General features: G+C 39.1%; 1 pseudogene across 1 annotated transcript in view; it reads left to right on the top strand.

Annotated features, from left to right (window-relative positions):
* The first annotated feature begins 472 nt into the window (after positions 1-472).
* The window catches only part of LOC308258768 (triacylglycerol hydrolase DDHD2-like), a 29,041-nt pseudogene continuing 8,777 nt past the window's right edge, over positions 473-20,736 (top strand). The window contains exons 1-4 of the transcript in view: positions 473-502; positions 2,776-2,837; positions 4,184-4,329; positions 4,469-4,591. The product of the transcript in view is annotated as a triacylglycerol hydrolase DDHD2-like (transcript). The remainder of the gene's footprint in view (positions 503-2,775; positions 2,838-4,183; positions 4,330-4,468; positions 4,592-20,736) is intronic.

A 20,736-nucleotide genomic window follows, 5' to 3' on the forward strand; every position in this document is an offset into this window, starting at 1 on the left:
TATAATATGTGCGTATCTGATTGCTTTGGTAGCTTTCAGAATACCATCCAATGTCTCTTAGTCTTCTTTGTACTCTATTTTTATCTTCTTAGGTCACTCTGGGTGTTTGGACACCTTTCTCTCCTTTAGCTGCTTTAGGTTTATGTGTCCGGATGTCTGGTTTCACTGTTATTTGATTCTGTACAATTCACAGGTTCTGCGAAATTCTAACCTGTGGTCAGCACCTCTGCACTCATCACCCTAGTCTCCAGCCTGTGCTTCCCTACAGCAAGGGTGGAGAATGACCAAAGTATAATTGGAACTTCCCCCTGAGGTCCTGTGCAGATATTGTGGCCCGATGGATTTTCCTGTGTCTCTGGAAATTCCAGCTGGGCTAGCCGGTGTGGTCCCAAGATGTACCCTGGGCAAATGGATGCTGGTTCCTGGATGCCCACACTTACTGCCAGAGCTCTGCCTATTCTGAGAGTGCAGGATGGGTGCGCTGGTATTACTGGACCCAGGTGTGAGTGGATGCAGCTGTCTATTGCTGCTGGTATGCTCTTCCAAGGTGTATTGAGCTGTGTTCTCACTTAGAACTAAGCATCTGGCTACCAGGGGGGTGGGAACACCCAGCAGTGGGCCAGGGGTGCAGGATAGGTGCTCAAGGATCCAGTGCGTGGTGTCCAGCAATGGTCTCTGCCTCCCGCGGGACGTAGAAGCTGGGGGTGCCCCAAGGAGATTTCCGGGTCACACAGGGCTTTCACAGCCTGGAAGGCAGGCTCTGGCAAGGTGGCGGGGGCTAGACACACATGCAGGATCCAATTTAGGGGTGGCAGTGGCACAGACGCTGACTACTAGCAGGGGACCGGGGCGCAGACAAGGTGCGCGAGGAGAGTGCTCGGTTCTGAGGCTTGGGCCTGGGCTGGGGGTTTGGGGCTGTGCACACGCTAGGACCCCCACTTCCCTGGGCGCCCTCAGGTACCTGACTTCCTTGGTTCAGGATTCCATGGGAGTCTCTATGCTGTTGTGGTCCAGACGCTGGTGAGCACACAGAATTCTGATGTGCGTGCTGCTCGCTGCTTAATATGCGGCCCTAAGTCCATTTTCAGTCCCGGATTATCTTGCCATGGTAATATTGGGCAGGCAGCTCCGTGGGCCGCCGCGATTGGTGTTCCGATCGGCGTTCCGATTGTATCTGCAGCAGGTCTGGTGTCCGATCTTTGTTCTTCTTCTTCAAGTTCAGGGTTCCACCGAGGTACCTTTTCTTTGAATTCAAGAACTTCTGCTTCAATAATTTCAGCAAACTGACTGCTTTTCAGTAAAGGTGACTTGAGTTTTTCCTGCGCCCACTGCCGCTGCCGCCCGGAGACGTGGCAGGGGCCGCCGCTCCGTCGCGCTGCCCCAAATATTTTTAATGGAAGAAAAACTAGGCCGCCAGAGCAACTTATTCAATTAATACATTGCACCCAATTTTAAATGATGAAGAACTAGCAATAAGTACTTTAATCAGCAAGTGGAAGATTGAAACTTGGCCAAAAGAAGAGATGTCCATCTTCAGAGTAGCCATATCTGGTCTGGCAGAACAGTCAGCCCAGAGGCTTCTTGCAGCTCAGTGAGTCTTGAGCAGGTAATAGGAAAGATTATTTGCAAGGGGGGCCTGCTATGATCTTTGTTAAGAAGCTAACTAGAGGAAGATCACATTTGTATATAGTTCATTCTTGTTATTCCCCATAATCCAGAGGCTCTCCAGGTGAAAATGTCATGGGATGAATATTGATGGTTGACATTCAGAAAAAGAGTAGTCAATTCATCTGCCCTTTCCTCTTCCAGTGGTTAGCTATTCTCTGGTTGATAGAGGTTGTATGAAACATAATTTATAAGAAATAATTAAAAGGGTATGAGAAATACCCATCAAACAGACAAGGCTGAAAAGTTATAAAAAGACAAAGACTAGCATATGTGAAGGATTTAGCATTTCCTCTGACATAGTAATTTAATAACTGTTTCTCTCTCTTTTCTAATAGTAATATAAGTTCTTATTCAGTTATTTCCTCTATCATGCTGTACACTTTATTTCCATTTAGTTGTGTTTTGTCTACCTAATCATTGCCAATGGGACAGGTAGCAAGTCTCTTCCTTATCTATGTAGGACATGGCACTAAATATTTCTAGTTAGGAGGTGGGGTTAACAGCTCCACAATCAGAACAGACATGCCAGAAGCAACCAATGCTTTCACCATCAGATGCAAAGTCATAATTTCTTATTACTACAGGGGATGTCGACTAAAACTCCACACTAGCTCCAAATAGCTCTGGTACTGACAATAAATAGATACAAACCCACCATCCTTAACATCAGGACATGATTTTCTGAGGGACAGATGCAAACACATTAAGGGATCATTTCAAATAAAGCATAGAATCTTGTTCTCTGGCTGGGATTGGATATCTGTTCCTCAGAATGGTGAAAGGTACTTCAGCCATGGCTCTCTTATTCAGGCAATGAAGCCAAAGCTGTATAAGTGAATATGCTTACTAAAAGAACTTGGATGGCTTCTGGAATTGCTGGGTGGCTCTCCATGTAAACTTGTGTGTCAATCTGGCTGGAGTTGGGCCACATTTAAGGTCTTATGAAACTACATTATCAGTGTCTGCAGTTCTTGCAGTGTGTATCTTTCATCTTGGCTCAGAGGCTTCCCTTTGAATGATGCCTAGGGAAGCATTTGTATTTTGCAGTTCTTTCAGGCCCAATTTTTGTACAGTTTTGAGTGGTGTATGATGTTTGGTCCATTGTAGACCATTGATATGAGCGTAGTCCATAAGATGATATCTCCTAGTGACATCACAGCCAATGTTGTGTAAGTACACTCTATGATGTTTGTATAGACATGACATCACCTAATGGCGCATTTTGCAGGATGCACCCACATTATTAAGCAGTACATGACTGTTTGGGACATTGCTCATGTGGGGTAAGAGCCAGTGCAGGAGGTATACTTTCATCTTCAGATCATTTCGCAGTATGGGTATGGCCTTTACAAGTGGTTCTGTTCCTCCATTTCCAATCTATGTCCTTGACTTTTTGTTCCCTATTGATTATATTTTAAATTTTTTTTTCCTTAGGTGAGGCAGAAAAGTTGGAGGGGATGGGATGGGGAAGAATGCCCCATCTCCATACTGGGATAAGACCTTAGTAGTATTGCCCGGGGAGTCTTTCTCCTGGAGTGGAGGCTGCTGTTGGGGAGAAGGCTCTGGGTGTGTTATTTAGTAAGCACTCATTCCCTGCTCCTGCAAGGGCCATTAGGGTGCCTTTTTTAGAGTCTAATCATAAGAATGTGGTGGAGGAACTAGAGGGGAAAAAGCCTGGGATGATGTCCTCCAACTCATGACTTGGTGCAGGGACCATAGAACAATTTGTCATCTTGATCTGTACTTGTGCTTGGCTTCTACTAGTGCATCAGAAGTTACTAGTCAGTTAGGTGTTTCTATTAAATTTCTGGCCTCACTGGCTTCTGGTCAAGGTGAACCGGTCTACATGCTATTTCTTTGGATGTGTCTGGTCCTGCAGATTTCAGGGTGTTTTTCCCTGTGATGTTAGTTCTCCGATGGGCCCTTGCAAAGTTGCTGGTGTTTAGCTTATCCGGTTTCATTCTGTTGTAGAGACTCAAGTAAAGACCCAAGCTCACTACTTTTGAAGCCAAGAGAAGTCTAGTGACCAGCATCTTAACCAAAGGCATTTCATCCTGGTGGGCTGAGAAATACTTCTTAGGGGAGGGTGGCTGAACAGATTAGCTCTTTTTTCTACCTTTGTCCTCAGAAATGGGAAAATCCCACCAGAACTGTCACAGCTAATTTATAAAGACAATTAAACTAGTGGAAAGAAAAAATTTATGTATCTCAATGAATCTAACATTCATTAGGAAGGAAACAGATTAATTGTACAAATTACCTTTAGCAACTCACTAATTGTCTTAAGATTTTCAAGGAGGTGATGGAGGGCAGAAAGTCTGGGTTCTGAAAGGGCTTGGATTGCTAATGATAGTTTTTCTCTCCACTCTCAAGTTTCCCTCCATAGCCATAGTTCCTTCCATTTTAAATAGAGAGTAACAGTATGTACTTTGCAGATTATTTGGGGATTAAACAGGGTCATCTATTAGAAGCTACTGCCATTGTGCCTGCCTCGCACTCATGACTCCTCCCATAGCTATGGGCATGTACGTTTCTGCTCCTATGGCCTCAGTATTTCTGGCATCTCTCCTCCAGGGAATGGGCGGGCTCACCTGACCTGTGCCTGGCTGATACTTTCTTTTCCCCCTTGCACTGCTCTATCCTGTGCCACAGAAACTGCAGGTCAGCTCTGAGTTCTGACAGGTGCTTAACTTCCTAATTAGCAAAGACACAGCTCTTGCTAAATTGTGAGCAGATCGAATGTCTCATTACCTTTTATTCATTACTGGCATCTAATTATTCTAAATTGCTTCTTAATTAGATTCTGTCCACTGGAAAATGGATGTGAAGAGAGCAGGACCTAGGACAGACCTCAGGGTGGAGCAGACAGTGAAGAACCCTTCAGGGATGGCCTTTGTCAACCAGAAAGGAAACTTGCTAGAAGGTCTGTTTCCCTGTCAAACACTGCCTGGGCACACTTATACAGCCCTTAAGAGAAACACCATTTTTTCAGGTCTCTTTATGAGGACAAGTTGCCATGAGTCAGGGAATATTCCTAGCGACTTGTATTCTGAGTAGGGGCCTCTATGGGAGGTAAACAGGGGCCCCAGGATCTTCCAGTGGTAATTCTAGCTCTTTACCCATAATCTCTTTGGCTCTCATAAACCCCCTGGAAACCAGAGCCTCCCATCCAGCATAATAGGAGCCCAGTAGAGGAGCTGTCCTTGGTCCCTTGTGTTCACCCTGCAGACAGGTTCTGTTCTTGCCAGGAGACAAAATGTTTCTTATAAAGTCCCATTTCTAATTATAAATGAAAGGTTATTTCTCTTTAGCATAAATGCAAGTTACCTCCTCGACAATATGCAACAAAAGTCTCAAGATTCATTGTCTGCACTCCTGAGAATTTAATCTAAAATGATAAGCACAAATACAAACAAAACCAAAGCCCAGAGATGATGTTATGGGTTGAATTGTGTGCCTCCACAATTCATGTGTTCAAGTCCTAACCCCCAATACCTCAGAATGTGACTTTATTTAGAGAAAAAACGCGTATAGGAAGATTCTTCCTATAAAGGAAGGAAAGAGGGAAGCAAGTTAAAATGAGAGATTAGTGTGAGTCTTAATGCAACATGGCTGGTGTGCTTATAAAAAGGGCAAACTTCAGCACAGAGATACACATAGAAAGAAGGTGATGTGGAGGGACACTGAGAGAAGATGACTGTCTATGAGTGGGAAGAGAGGCCTGGGCCACACTTGCCCTTATCTCTTTTAGAGGATATAACTCTATTGACACCTGGATTTTGAACTGTCTGCTTCCAGAATCTATTTTCAACAATGACTTTCTGATGTTGAAGCCACCCATTTGTGGTAATTTGTTATCAAAGCTCTGTTACTACAGACAGAAAAGTTAAAACAGTGAGTAATTAGACCTAAATGTACAGGGAATGGGAAAATGTTTTGTAAATGTGAAATATGTATTTAACACCATTTCAGGAACCAATTAAAATGCATGTTTACAAAAAAATGTCAATAACATGTAAAAATAACTTAAGTGAAGGCTTAAAGTTATAGGCAGACTGATGACAAATATATAAATTGGAAAAAAAAATCCCTGTATACTAAGGCTATAGAGAAAAATGTTCCATCCCACTAGTAATGAAAGAAAGCAACTTTAAGCAACAATGAAATATAGCTTTTTTCAACCAAATTAGATTTTAAAAATCAAACTACCTAATTCTGAAGAACTCTACTGAAAAGAGTTTTCTCCCGCGCTGCTGGACAAATATGAGCTGCTGTAACTAGCCTGGAAATGGATGGAAATGAAAAAAACTTTAACATTTTTTGCACTTTATGGGCCAACATTTCAATGTCTAAGAATTTATACTAAGGAAATAATCACAGTTCTGAAGAAAGCTTAGGTACAATGATTTTTAGTACTGCATAATTCATAATAGGAAAACAAATAGCAGGAACAAAAACAACCACAGGAACCAAACCAGGACCTCAACACCTGTGCCCTCAGGAAATGATGTGGTATGAAGAAATTAAATATTTTAATATTATATTTTCTATTGTAAGGATATAGTGCATGTTTTATAAAAGTATAACCATTAAATGAAGTTTTAAATAAATGGACCAAGATTTTATACTAATTATCATTGGTGGTATGAATGTATGTGTGTTTTGAATTTTTATGTTCCTATCTTGCAAATAATTGAAAATTCAAATGCATATTGATCATATAAGGCAAATAATTTAATAGTCTTTTAAAAATAAGAACTAAAATGAATCATCAATGAGATATAATTGTGTTTGTATGAGGAGGTGGTAGGAGTGGAGCTTTCAATATTTCTAAAAGCAGTCATGTAGTGAATTGCATGCCTTTGAATGATCTTTCTGAACCCCACATAAAGATAAATAGTTATCTCTGAGGTTCTGGACCCCAAGTAGAGATAAATAGTAAAAACATCCTTTCTTTACTAGAGAATAAGATTCGTAAGCAGGAGCAGCAGAAATATCTGCTGGAGTATAAATCACCACATAAGCTAGCACCCTCCTAGCTTACCCCTCTCTTGAGGCAGTAGAAGTTCTGTGTCAATCAGGGCAGGCAGACAGCAGAAGGCAGACTTTGGGAATGATGCACCCAGGACCAACATGTGCTAGAATCAATGTGCACAGGCTCAGAGCAGGACCAAATGTTCTGCCAGCATACTCTTGCAGGACAGCAACAAAATAATGCCTGTCGAAGAGCTGCATTTCCCAAACGTTTTAGTCTCATGTTCCATTTATATTCTTTTTTTAAACTTTTTATTGATGTATTATAGTCCTACATCTCAAGTAAAAGATGGTGGAGGCATACATGCACACATCACCCAATTAGCCCTTACCCAATTTCTTTCCCCTCCCTCCTTCTCATGTTTGGCTTAGTGACTGACTTTGATATGTTTGTTAATGCACATCATGAACATTAGATAATTTCCCTCATCCCCCCTCCCATCCACTCATGTATGTCACCTTATTTGCTTATCTGTAGTATCTCCTTTTTCATCTAGAGTTCCTACTATGACCCATTTTATCCCTAGCTATCGCATAGTAGAGAGAACATTCAATTTCGTATTTTTGTGACTGAATAATCTCACTTAGCATATTGTTCTCCAGTTCCACCCATTTCCCTGTAAAAGATGTAATTGTGTTTTTTTATGGCTGAGTAGAATTACATTGTGTACATATCCCAAGTTTTGTAATTCATTCATCTGTTGTTAGACATCTTGGCTGTTTCCATAGTTTGGCAATGGTGAACTATGCAGCTATGAACATATATTCACATGCATTATTTTGGTACTTTGGTATCCATTTTTTGGGTAGCTACCCCAAAATGGTATTGCTAGATCATATGGTAAGTTCATTCCCATTCTTCTGAGCACCCTCTATACTGTTTTACAAAGTGGTTGCACTAATTTGCAATCCCACCAACAATGTAGTATAGTTCCCACTTCTCCACATCCTCACCAGCATTTTTTGTTTTTTTGTGTTTTGAATGATTGAAATTCTAGTTGGAGTTAGGTAAAATCTCAGGGTAGTTTGATTTGAATCTCTCTGATTGCTAATGATGTTGAGCATTTTTTTCATGCATTTATTGGCCATTTGAATTTCTTCTTTCGTGAAGTGTCTATTTAGTTCCTTTGCCCATTTTTTGATTGGGTTATTTGTTTTCTTAGTACGGAATTTCTTGACTTCACTGTATAGTCGATATTAGTCCTCTATCAGAGGAATAGGTGACAAAAATCTTCTCCCATTCTGTTGGCTCTTGGTAAAGGTTCTTTGCCAAGACATCCTGCTGCCTCGGCATCTATGTGTTGAGACCCCACTCCACATAGTTAAATCGGCAAAAACGCCCCGAGAAGGAGGTGTCGTCTTTGGCCAAAGTACCCCTCACTTTTAGATACCCTTCACTATTATTCCTTTTAACTTTCTACACGAATTGCTCCAGTGATGTGAAATTAGAACTATAAAAAGAAACTGAGTCCATGGAAATAAACTCTCTAATAATTTGTCTAAACGTCCTTGGCTCTGCTCAACAATAATGAGAAACTGGCCAGAATTCAGGTACTGTGATAAGCACCCCAGCTGCAGCAATCACAAATGGCCTCCGACCTTCATCACTATCTATCAACTCCGGCAAAAGTAGCTCAGTTCAAAATAATTATTTACCCTTGAAATCCTGCCTAGAGACAGAGAGAAACCTTGTGTGTAACCTTAAAGAAACAACTTAGCTGCCCAAATACAATAGACCCAAAGAAAAAGACTGTTAACTTTTACCTCAGTGTGAGCATTCCAGGAGATAGAAAAACTGGCCGCATAATTAGAAATAAATATTACAAAATAAAGGACAGACATTTTAAATATATATGTATGAAGGAAAAGAAATACCGTAAGAGTAAGAAAAGCATTTTTGCATGAAAAAGAGCTTATCATAAGAAAGTCCCAACTGGAAAAGAAAGAAATTAGAAAGTTAGAAGCAGGCTGCAGAGAGTTTGTGACAGGGAAGTGGATCATTAAAGATAAGTAGACTTTTAATAGGCTTGTTGTCTAAAGAAGAGTGCTCAGCAGTTAAGAAAATACATCTGACAATTAGAACTAAGAACCTTGTGGTGTTATTTGCGGTATTTTGTCTACCAAACTGTGTTGTGAGTATGCTTAAGCTTTCATATTTAGAAGATAAGATGCCAACACCTGAATTACCACATCTCCCCACACTTGTTATATGAACTGAGCCCAAAAGATGGAAAGTTCCAGGAAAAGTTAAAGAAGATTCCCCGAGAAGCTCCCAAGCCATGACTATTCTGGGAGGCTGCCACCTGGAACTGCTTATCTGCAAGTCCTTGGAGAGAAACAGGAGTTATTTCTTCAAAGGCCAACAGCCAGCTGAAAGACACCCATCCCCCCTTTTCTCTTAACTTTACTGGGAAAGGGTATAAATTTCTTGGGGTTTTCATAATAAAGTGTCATTGGCTCAAGAAGCCTTTGTCCACCTCAGATTCTTTCCAAAGCGTCGTCATTTAGGGACCTAAAGAAAATTCAGTCCCTAAAGGAGAAAGAATCGCTGCAGACAAGAGGCTGCAGAACTCCACCTGCCTTTTGCCCCATCTTTCTGAGATTTTGACTGGGAATGGACAATTACAAACCGACTGAGATTAGTCCGTGACAGTTCTTGATAGTTTCCTTGGCTGTACAGAAGTTCTTCAGTTTAATGCAATTCACGTATTGATCTGCCTTTTAGTTTCTTGTGCTTTTGGGGTCTTGTTGAGAAAGTTTTTACCTGTGCCTATATGTTGCAGTGTTGGACCTATGCCCTCTTCAAGGAGCCTCAAGGTCTCTGATATAATTTCCATTTTTGATCCATCTTTAATTGACTCTTGTGAAGGGTGAGAAAGTGAGGTTTATTTCCAATTTTCTGCATATGGCTATCCAGTGTTGCCAACACCATTTGTTGAACAGGATATCTTTGTTTCAATGTATGTTTTTTTCCCTTTGTCAAAAAATCAATTGGCTGTATGAATGTGGATTTGTTTCTGAGTCTTCTATTCTGTTCCATTGGTCTATTTATCTGTTTTTGTGCCAGTAACAAAATACAAATAGTATTTATCTGTTTTATGCTGTTTTTATCATTATGGCTTTGTAGTATAGTATAAAGTCAGGTATTGTGATTTCTCCTGCATGGTTTTGTTGCTGAGAACTACTTTGGCTATTTTTATTTTCTTGTTGTTCCAAATGAATTAAGTTTATTTCTAAGTATTTTATTTTTTGTGGGATATCCTGAGTGGAAGTGTTTTCTGAATTTCTTTCTCAGAAGATTTATGCTTTATATACAGAAAAGTTTACAATATTTTAAGATTGATTCTGTATCCAGACACCATGCTGAACTTGTTGTTCAGTTCTCTAAGTCTTTTGGTTGAGTTTGTTGGCTCTTCTAGTATTATGTAATCTGCAAATAGTGAAAGTTTGAGTTCTTCTTTTCCTATCTGTACTCCTTTTATTTCCTTTTCTTGTCTTATTTCTCTGGCTGAAGTCTTAAGTACTATATTGAAAAGAAGTGGTGATAATGGATATCCTTGTATTGTTTCTGTTTTTAGTGGGAATGCTCACAGTTTTCCCTCATTTAATACAATGTGGGTGGTGGGCCTATTGTAGATTGCCTTTATGATTCTGAGGTATGTTCCATCTATTCTGATTTTCTTCAGTGCTTTTAGCATAAATAGATTTTGGATTTTCTCAAATACTTTTTCAGCATCTATTGAAATGATCATGTGATTTTTGTCTTTGGTTCTGTTTATGTGATGAATTACATGGATTGATTTTCATATGTTGAAGCAACCTTGCATACCTGGCATGAACCCTTCTTGGTCATGGTGTATGATTTTATTCATGTGGTTTTGAATGCATGTTTTGTTTAGCAGTTTTGCATCCAAGTTCATCAATGATATAGGCCTGTAGTTTTCCTTCCTTGAGATGTCTTTATTTGGTTTTGGTATTAATTTTGGCTTCATATAATGTATTTGTGAGAGTCCCATTTTCTTTCTATTTCACAAAATAAATTGAGGAGTATCAGGATTAGTTCTTCTATAAAGGTTTTATAAAATTCACTTGAAAAACCATCTGGTCCTTGGCTTTTCTTTAATTCTAGGCTTTTTATTGCTATTTCAATCTCTTTGATTGCTTTGGTTGGTTTAAATTGTCTATATCATCTTGACTCAGTTTAGGAAGGTTTTATTTATCTAGAAAGTTGTCAATTTCTTCCAGATTTTCCATTTTGTTGGAGTATAGTTTTTCAAAGTAGTTTCTTGTAATCCTCTAGATTTCTACACCTTTGGTGGTAATATCTCCTTTTTTATCTCTTATCTTAATAATTTGGGTTGCTTCTCTTTTTTGTGTGTGCTACTGGGGGTGGAAATCAGGGGCTTTTCTGTATTTGGGCTATACTCCCAGACCTATTTTATACTTTATTTAAAAACAGGGTCTCATTAAGTTGCTGAGAGCCTCGCTCAGTAGCTGAGGCTACCTTCAAACCTGTGTGATCTTCCTGTTTCAGCCTTCCAAGCACTGGGATTACAAGTGTGTGCCACCATGCCCAGCCTAATGGTTTATCTATCTTCTTAATTTTTTTGAGAAACCAGCTTTTGGTTTTGTTGATTTTCTGTATTGGTTTGTTAGTCTCTACTTTGTTGAATTCTGCTCTGATTTTTAATAATTTCCTGTCTTCTACTGGCTTTGGAGTTACATTGTTCCTGTTTTACAAGGTCTTTGAGGTGTATCATTAGGTTATTTATTTGATAATTTTCTGTTCTTCTTATGTGGGGACTCAGTGCTATGAATTTTCCTCTTAATACTACCCTCAAAATGTCCCAGAGGTTTTGATATGTTGTATCTCTATTTTAATTGTTTCTAGAAATTTCTTTATTTCATCCCTTATTTCTTCTATGACCCATTCAGCAGTGTAGTGTTCAATTTCCACATGTTATGTGGTTTCCCTGGGTCTTCTTATAATTGATTCCATTTCATTCCATTATTGTCTGAGAAGACACAGAAAAGTATGTCACATTTTTTGAAATTGGCTCACATTGTAGCCCAGGATGTGATCTATCTTGGAGAAGGTTCCATGAGCAGCTGAGAAAAATGTGAACTCTGTGGTAGTTGGGTGGAATATTCTGTGTCTAATAGGTCCATTTGGTTGATGATGTTTTTTGGTTCTGAGGCATCTTTACTGACCTTTTGTCTATAAGATTGATCTAACAGTGTGAGAGGAGTGTTGAAGTCTCCCAGTATTACTGTATTGGGATTATGTGTTACTTCATGTTGCAAAGAGTTTGTTTTATGAAAGTAGCTGTACCTGTTTTGGGGGCATACATGCTGACTATCGTTATTTACTTTTGCTGGATCATTCTGTTACCAGTAAAAAATGATCTGCTTTGTCTCTTTTAATAAGCTTGGGCTTGAAATCTAACTTGTCTGATATCATAGTTGCTACTCTTGCTTGTATTTGAGTTTCACTGGCATGGGTTACCTTGCTCTAGCCCTTTACCTTTAGTTTGTGACTATCTTTACTTTTAAGATGTGTTTCTTGCAGGCAGCAGACAGATGTAATGCATTTTACCACTCTATGTCTTTTTATTGGGGAGTTGAGGCCTTTTATGTTCAGTGTAGATGATTGAAAAATGGCTTTTAATTCCTAACATTTTGAGAATTAACTTCTGTTTCAGATAGTGTTTGTTCTTTTTTGCTTAGTTGTTTGCTGAATGGAAATTATTGTTTCTCCAGTTCTGGCATGTATTATTTATTTCTCCTTTGGTGAAATAATACTCCTTTGGAATTAATCTTTTTTATTGGTGCGTTATATTCATACATCATAGTGGTATAATAAAAAAAGACTTGTGTAGACATGCATGCACACATCCCCCAGTCAGCCCCCACTCAATCTCAACCCCCTTCCCTCCCTAACCCTCCCTCCCATGCTTGGCTTAGTGATTGATATGGATAGGTTTGTCTAAATACATCATGTGCCTCAGAGAGCTTTTTCCCCACCTCCCCTCCCCTGAGTCAGATTGCCTTATTGATTTCTCTATATGTTCTCCTTTTTGCCTGGGACTCCTCCTATGACCATTTCACTTTAGCTTTCACATATTAGTGAAAGGATCTGGTTTCTTACTTTTTGCCATTGACTAATCTCACTTGGTATAATGTCCTCCAGTTCCATCCATTTCCCTGAAAATGCTGTAATTGTATTTTTTTATGGCTGAGTAAAACTCCGTTGTGTACATATCCCACAGTTTTGTAATCCATTCATCCATTGATGGACTTTTTGGTTGGTTCCATAGTTTTGCAATGGTGAATTGCGCAGCTATAAACGTAGATACACATGGATTAGTTTCATAGTTTAGTTTGCTTTCTTTTGGATAGATAACAAGAAGTGGTATTCCTGTGTCAAATGGTAGATTTGTTCCCATTCTTATGAGGATCCTCCATTCTGTTTTCCAAAGTGGTTGCACTAGTTTGCAATTCCACCAACAATGTTTTAGAGTTCCCACTTCTCCACATCCTCACCAGCGTTTGTTGTTTGTGTTTTGAATGATTGCCATTCTAGTTGGAGTTAGGTGAAATCTCAGAGTAATTTTGATTTGCTTCTCTCTGATTGCCAATGATGTTGAACATTTTTTATGCATTTATTGGCCATTTGAATTTTTTCTTTTGTGAAGTGTCTATTAAGTTCACTTGCATATTTTTAATTGGAGTATTTGTTTTTTTGGTGTTGATTTTCTTGAGTTCTCTGTATATTCTAGATATTAGTCCTCTGTCTGTGAAATAGGTGGCAAAAATCTTTTCCCATTCTGTTGGCTCTCGTTTGAGGATCTTGGCAGTTTCCTTTGCTGAACAGAAGCTCTTCAGTTTAATGCAGTCCCATGTATTGATTCACCTTTTAGTTTCTTGTGCCTTTGGAGTCTTGTTGAGAAAATTATTATCTGTGCCAATGTGTTGCAGTGTTGGACCTATGCCCTCTTCAAGGAGCCACAAGCTCTCTCGTCTAATATCCAAGTCTTTGATCCATCTTGAATTGACTCTTGTGCAGGGTGATAAGGTGGGATTTAATTCTATTTTTCTGCATATAGATAACCAATTTTGCCAACACCATTTGTTGAACAGGCCATCTTTCTTCCATTGTATGTTTTTGGCCACTTTGTCAAATATCAATTGGCTGTGAGTGTGTGGTTTCATTTCTGAATCTTCTAATCTGCTCCATTGTTCTATGTATCTGTTTTTGTGCCATGCTGTTTTGTACCATGCTGTTTTTATTACAGTGGCTTTGTAGTATAGTTTAAAGTCAGGTAAGATCTTTCCATCTTCTAAGATCTTCTTCGATTTTTTTTTTTTGGTGTTTTATAATTTTCTTTGTAGAGGTCTTTTACTTCCTTGGTTAAATTTATTCCTAAGTATTTTATTTTTTTGTGTGAGATCCTGAGTGGAAGTGTTTTCTGAATTTCTTTTTCAGTGGATTTATGATTAGCATACAGAAAAGCTTCTGATTTTTTATGATTGATTTTGTATCCAGATACTTTGCTGAATTTGTTGATCAGTTCTAAGTCTTTTGGTTGAGTTTGTTGGGTACTCTAGGTATAATATCATGTCATCTGCAAATAGTGAGAGTTTGAGTTCTTCTTTTCCTATTTTAACTCCTCTGATTTCCTTTTCTTGCCCAATTGTTCTGGCTAGGGTCTAGAGTACTATATTGAAGAGAAGTGGTGATAATGGGCATCCTTGTCTTGTTTCTGTTTTTAGGAGGAATTCTTGAAGTTTTCCCCCATTTAATATGATGTTGGCTGTGGGTTTATTGCAGACTGCCATTATGTTGAGGTATATTCCTTCTATTCCAATTCTCTGCAGTTTTTTTTTTTATCATGAATGGATGTTAGATTTTATCAAAGGCTTTTTGAGCATCTATTGAAATGATCATGTAATTTTTGTTTGGCTCTGTTTATATGATGAATTACATGGATTGATTTTTTGTATGTTTAACAAGCCTTTCATACCTGGGATGAAGCCTACATGGTCATGGTGTATGATTTTCTTGATGTGATTTTGAATGTGTGTTGCTAGTATTTTGTTTAGCAATTTTACATCCAAGTTCATCTGATATATAGGCCTATAGTTTTCTTCCCTTGAAATATCTTTATTTGGTTTTGGTATTAGTGTGATGTTGGCTTCATTGAATGTATTTGGGAGAGTTCCATTTTTCTCTATTTCACAAAATATATTGAGGAGTATAGGAATTACCTCTTTTATAAAGGTTTTATAAAACTCACTTGGGAAGCCATTCGGTCCTGGGCTTTTCTTTGATGGTAAGGTCTTTATTGCCATTTCAGCCTCTCTCTCTCTCTCTCTCTCTCTCTCTCTCTCTCTCTCTCTCTCTCTCTCTTTGCAGGTCTGGAGATGGAACCTAGGGGCATTCAACCTCTGAGCTACACCCCCTGCCCTATTTTTTTATTTTTTATTTTGTAACAGGGTCTCACTAAGTTGCGGGCAGCCTCACTAAGTAGCTGAGGCTGTCCACAAACCGCAATCCTCTGGTCTCAGCCTTCCAAATGCTGGGATTACAAGCATGTGCCACCATGCCCGGCTCATTTCCATCTCTTTGATTGCTATTGATTCGTTTAAGTTTTCTATGTCTTCTCAACTTAGTTTAGGAAGGTTGTATTTATCAAGGAAGTTGTCAATTTCCTCCAGATTTTCCATTTTGTTGGAGTACAGTTTTTCAAAGTAATTTCTGACAATTCTCTGGATTTCTGCACTGTCCATTGTGATATCTCCCTTTTCATCTCTTATCTTCAAAATTTGTGTTGATTCTTCTTTTTTTAAGTTAGATTGGCTAGTGGTTTATCTAGCTTATTAATTTTTTCGAAGAACCAGCCTTTGGTTTTGTTGATTTTATGTATCATTTTTTATTCTCTATTTCATTTATTTCTGCTCTGATTTTAACAATTTTCTGTCTTCTACTGGCTTTGGGGTTAGATTGTTCCTATTTTTCAAGGGCTTTGAGGTGTGTCATTAAATTATTTGTTTGGTGATTTTCTGTCTTTCTTATGTAAGCACTCAGTGCTATAAATTTTTTTCTTAATACTGCCTTCAAAGTGTCCCAGAGGTTTTAATATGTTGTATCTCTATTTTTTGTTTGTTTTTAGAAATTTCTTAATTTCACCCTTTACTTCTTCTATGACCCATTCTTCATTATGAAGTTTGGTGTTCAGTCTCCACATGTTTATGTGGTTTCTCTGAGTCTTCTTATAGTTGATTTCTAGTTTCATTTCATTGTGGTCTGAAAATACACAGGGGAATATGTCACATTTTTTTTAACTTGTCTGTGCTTACTTTGTGGCCCAGGATGTGATTTATTTTGGAGAAGGTTCCATGAGCTGCTGAGAAAAATGTGAACTCTGCTGTAGTTGGGTGAAATATTCTGTATGTGTCCAATAGGTTCATTTGGTTAATGGTGTTCTCTAGGTCTGAGGTGTCCTTACTGACCTTTTGTCTAGAAGGTCTGAGAGGTGTGTTGAAATGTCCCAGTATTATTGTATTGGGATTTATATGTGGCTTGATGTCACAAAGAGTTTGTTTTATGAAAGTAGCTGCACCTATGTTTGGGGAATAAATGTTGATTATCATTATTTCCTCATGCTGTAGTAATCCTTTTACCAGTAAAAAGTGACCATCTTTGTCTTTTCTGGTGAGCTTGGGTTTGAAGTCTATCTTATCTAATATCATAGTTACAACTCCTGCTTGCCTTCGAGTTCCATTAGCATGAATTACCCTGCTCCATCCCTTTACTTTGAGTTTGTTTCTGTCTTTACTTGTAAGGTGTGTTTCTTGCAAGCAGCATATAGAAGGATTCTGGTTTTTAATCCATTTTGCAACTCTATGTCTTTTTATTGGGGAGTTGAGGCCATTTACATTCAGTGTGATTATTATTATTATTTTTTTTAGTGGACATGGGGTTTTATTCGGGGGTGATGGCTAAGTTCAGGAGCTAGGTAGCGATGATTGGCACATGCTGTGTGAAAGTTCTGGAAGCCACTGAATAGTACTCTCTGTGACGAAAAAGATGAATTTCATGTTATGTGAATTTTAGTTCAAAAAATGTTAATAGTCCATGCCATTTGTTTTGGGAGGGGGAAATGGTGTCCATAGGTTCATGCCCCTTACAACTCAGAAGCACTAAAATATCACCATGGGAGCCAAACACAGCGGTGCACAACTAGAATCCCAGCTACTAGAGAAGCTGAGGCAGAGGCATCATGAGATCGAGCCCCTCCTGGGCATCAGAACAAGACCTCCTCTCAAAAATAAACAAATGCAACAAAAATATATCACCCTTCTAAATGTCCTATCCAGAGCACACAGCTTTTAGAGAACTCAATCCTGTGTCCAGCTGACTGCTAGCATAGCTCCATCTACCCATTCCAGGCCCTCCCTTGACACAGAAGAGAATTTTGATCCCTTGGACAACCTGCAGTGAGTGTCCATCTAAGTCCACCTCTTTGGAATCCTGTTGGCTGAAACCAGGCTGTCTTAAGAGGATGCTCGTGGGCCTCTTCGCTTCCCTGATTCTGTGAGAATTCTTTTTTTTTTTCATTTTTTTTATTGGTACATTATATTCATACAACTTATTGGGGTAAAAAACTTGTGTGTACAAACATGTACTCATTGCTGATTTAACCCCTACCCAATTCCCACCCCATTCCCTCCCCATCCTTCCCTCCATTGCTTGGCTTAGTGATTGACTTCGATATGTTTAAGTACATTGTGTGCTTTAGAGATTTTCCTCTTCTGCCCTCCTTTCTCCTCCTTTAGGTTGTCTTGTTTGCTCCTCTATAGGATTTCCTCTTTCAAGAGTTCCTCCTATGACCCATTTCTCCCTAACTCTCACATATTAGGGAAAGCATCTGATTTCTTATTTTTTGTGACTGACTAATCTCACTTAGCATAATGTCCTCCAGTTCCATCCATTTCCCTGAAAATGATGTAATTGAGGTGTTTTTTTGATGGCTGAGTAAAATTCTATTGTGTGCATATCCCACAGTTTTGTAATACATTCATCTGTTGATGGACATCTTGGCTGGTTCCATAGTTTGGCTATGGTGAATTGTGCAGCTATGAACATAGATACACATGCATTAGTTTGGTAGTTGGATTTCTTTTCTTTTGGGTAGATACCCAACAGTGGTATTGCTGGATCAAATGGTAGGTTTGTTCCCATTCTTCTGAGGATTCTCCATACTGCTTTCCAAAGTGGTTGCACTAATTAGCAATCCCACCAACAATGTCTTAGAGTTCCCACTTCTCCACATCCTCGCCAGCATCTGTTGTTGTTTGTGTTTTGAATGATGGCCATTCTAGTTGGAGTTAGGTGAAATCTCAGGGTACTTTTGATTTGTATCTCTCTGATTGCCAGTGATGTTGTCAGTGTGATTATTGAGAGATGATTTTTAATTCCTGACATGTTGAGATGTTATTTCTATTTGAAATACTGTTTTTTCTTCTCTTCTTACTTGTCTATTGGATAGAAATTCTTGTTTCTCTGGTTCTGTCATGTATTTCTTGTTTCTTCTCTGTAGTTAATCTCTTTGAGTATTTTCTCTAGTGCTGGTTTTGAAGACATAAATTCCTTGAGCTTCTGTTTGTCATGAAAGAATTTTACTTCCCCATCTAGTTTGAGAGATAGTTTTGCTGGGTAAGAAATTTTTCTGCAAGTTGTTTTCTTGAAGAATTTGGAATATGCTACTCCAGGCCCTTCTGGCTTTCATGACTTGGTTTGGGAAGTCTGGGGTGATTCTGATTGTCTTTCCTCTGAATGTCACTCTGTCTTTTGTTTTTGTTGCCTTTAAGATTCTCTCTTTAACTTCTACATAGGTCATTTTGACTATTATATGGCATGGAGAATCCTTTCTCTGATGTTGTCTAAAGGGGGTTCTATAAGTTTCCTGTACCCATGTATCAATGTTCAGAAAATGTTCTGCTATTTCTTCTTTGAATAGATTATTGAGCCCCTTGGTTTCACCTTCCTTTCCCTCCTCTATGCCAATAATTCTTAAGTTGGATCTTTTTAATTGGGCCCATATTTCTTCAATGTCTAGTTCCTGCTGTTGAATTGCTTTTTCTATGTTATAAACTCCAATAATCTGCAGCTGCTCACCTCAGGTCCTTGGTTATTTTCCTATTTGTCTCTGGAGTCAGATGCAGTGGGGCAAGATGGCACTGCTATAGCAGTCATGGCTGCGAGACGGTTGGGTTTATTTTCTGCTCTCTGATCAGTCTTCTAGCCTTTTATTCTGCCACCTTTGTTCTTTGTAAAGTTGTGGTATTTTCTGGCTTTTGTAAGAACATTTTAATGCACTGGAGATCAAGTGTCAGCAGGACTGGTATATGCTGCTTCCCTAGGTCGCCATCTTTCCAGAAGTCTCTCCATTTATATTTTTAAAATTACTGAGCACATGTAATTCCTTGTCAAATGATATTTTGTGTATTAGAAATTTAAAGGAGATATATTAATATACATATTTGTTATTCACTTAAAAATAAATCCATCTTATAATAATATAACTTATTTTTCTCTACTGGGTTTGGAACCCTGGGGCATTATATCTCCAAGCTATACCCCAGCCCTATTTTTTAGTCTATTTATTTATTTATTTATTTATTGGTGGTACTGGGGTTGGAACCCAGGGGCCTTCTACCTCTGGGCTTCACTCCCAGGCCTATTTTATATTTTATTTGGAAACAGGGTCTCTTAAGCCAGCTGAGGCTGGCTTCGAACCTAAACAATCCACCTGTCTCAGCCTTCCAGGAGTGGGGATTACAAGCATGTGCCACCACACTGGTCTAGTCTTTTTTATTTCTGAAACAGGGTCTCACTGATTTGTGAAGGGCCACACTAAGTAACTGATGCCCTCCCAAACCAGGATTCTCCATCTCTGCCTCCCAAATGCTGGGATTACAAGCCTGCAGTGCCATGCCCGGCTCTAACTTATATTTTATACAATGAACTGGATATTTGTTTTATTTTGTTTTGGTTTGGGCACTGAGGGTTGGGCCTAGGGAAATTCTACTTTGAATCTACACCCTGACCCCTTTATCATCATTATTAATTATTAAGCAGGGTCTCACTAAGTTGCTGAGTGTCTTGATAAGTTTCTGAGGCTGACCTTAAACCTGTGACCTTCCTGTTTCAGCCTTCTAAGTACTTGAATTACAGACATGTATCACTATGCCCAGTCTATGTTCTCTTAAAAAAAAAGTGAGAAAACTGGTATTGATTTACCTTTTCGATAATCTCTTTAATGTGTGGCCAAAGAGAAGATAGATGAATTCTACCTTTTCTGTCTGCATGTAATTTACTGTGATATCACATATCCCATAGCTTCCAGAAAACTCTACTCTATAGTTATCATAGAATGGCAGAAAATTGTTTTTTTGTTTTTTTTTTTTTTTTGGTGGTACTGGGGTTCCTGGAAACCCTTCTACCTCCAGGCTACACTCCCAGACCTATTTTATACTTTTTTATTTGGAAACAGGGTCTCTTAAGCCAGCGCGGCTGGCTTCAAACCCTGCGCGATCCTCCTGTCTCTGCCTCCCGAGTAGGAGGATTACAAGCGTGCGCCACCATGCCCGCAGTAAATTGTTTTAAAATATCTTTGAAGGCCGGGCGTGGTGGCACACGCTTGTAATCCCCGCGCTTGGGAGGCAGAGACAGGAGGATTGCGCAGGTTCGAAGCCAGCCGCACGCGCTGGCTTAGGAGACCCTGTTTCCAAATAAAAATGTAAAAATAGGTCTGGGAGTGTAGCCTGGAGGTAGAAGGGCTTCCAGAAACCCCAGTACCACCAAAAAAAAAAAAAAAAATCTTTGATAGCATCGTGAAAATTATGTGGAAGACATGGACTCATGGAAGGATTGGGGAGCTCCTAAGAGTTCCTGGACCACATCTTGATAACCATTTCTGTGACCAGAGGTAGAAAAATTGATAAGGGATATTGTCCAAAGATTCAGTC

The sequence above is a fragment of the Muscardinus avellanarius genome (assembly GCF_963383645.1).
Source record: "Muscardinus avellanarius genome assembly, chromosome: 2".
Lineage (NCBI taxonomy): Eukaryota > Metazoa > Chordata > Mammalia > Rodentia > Gliridae > Muscardinus > Muscardinus avellanarius.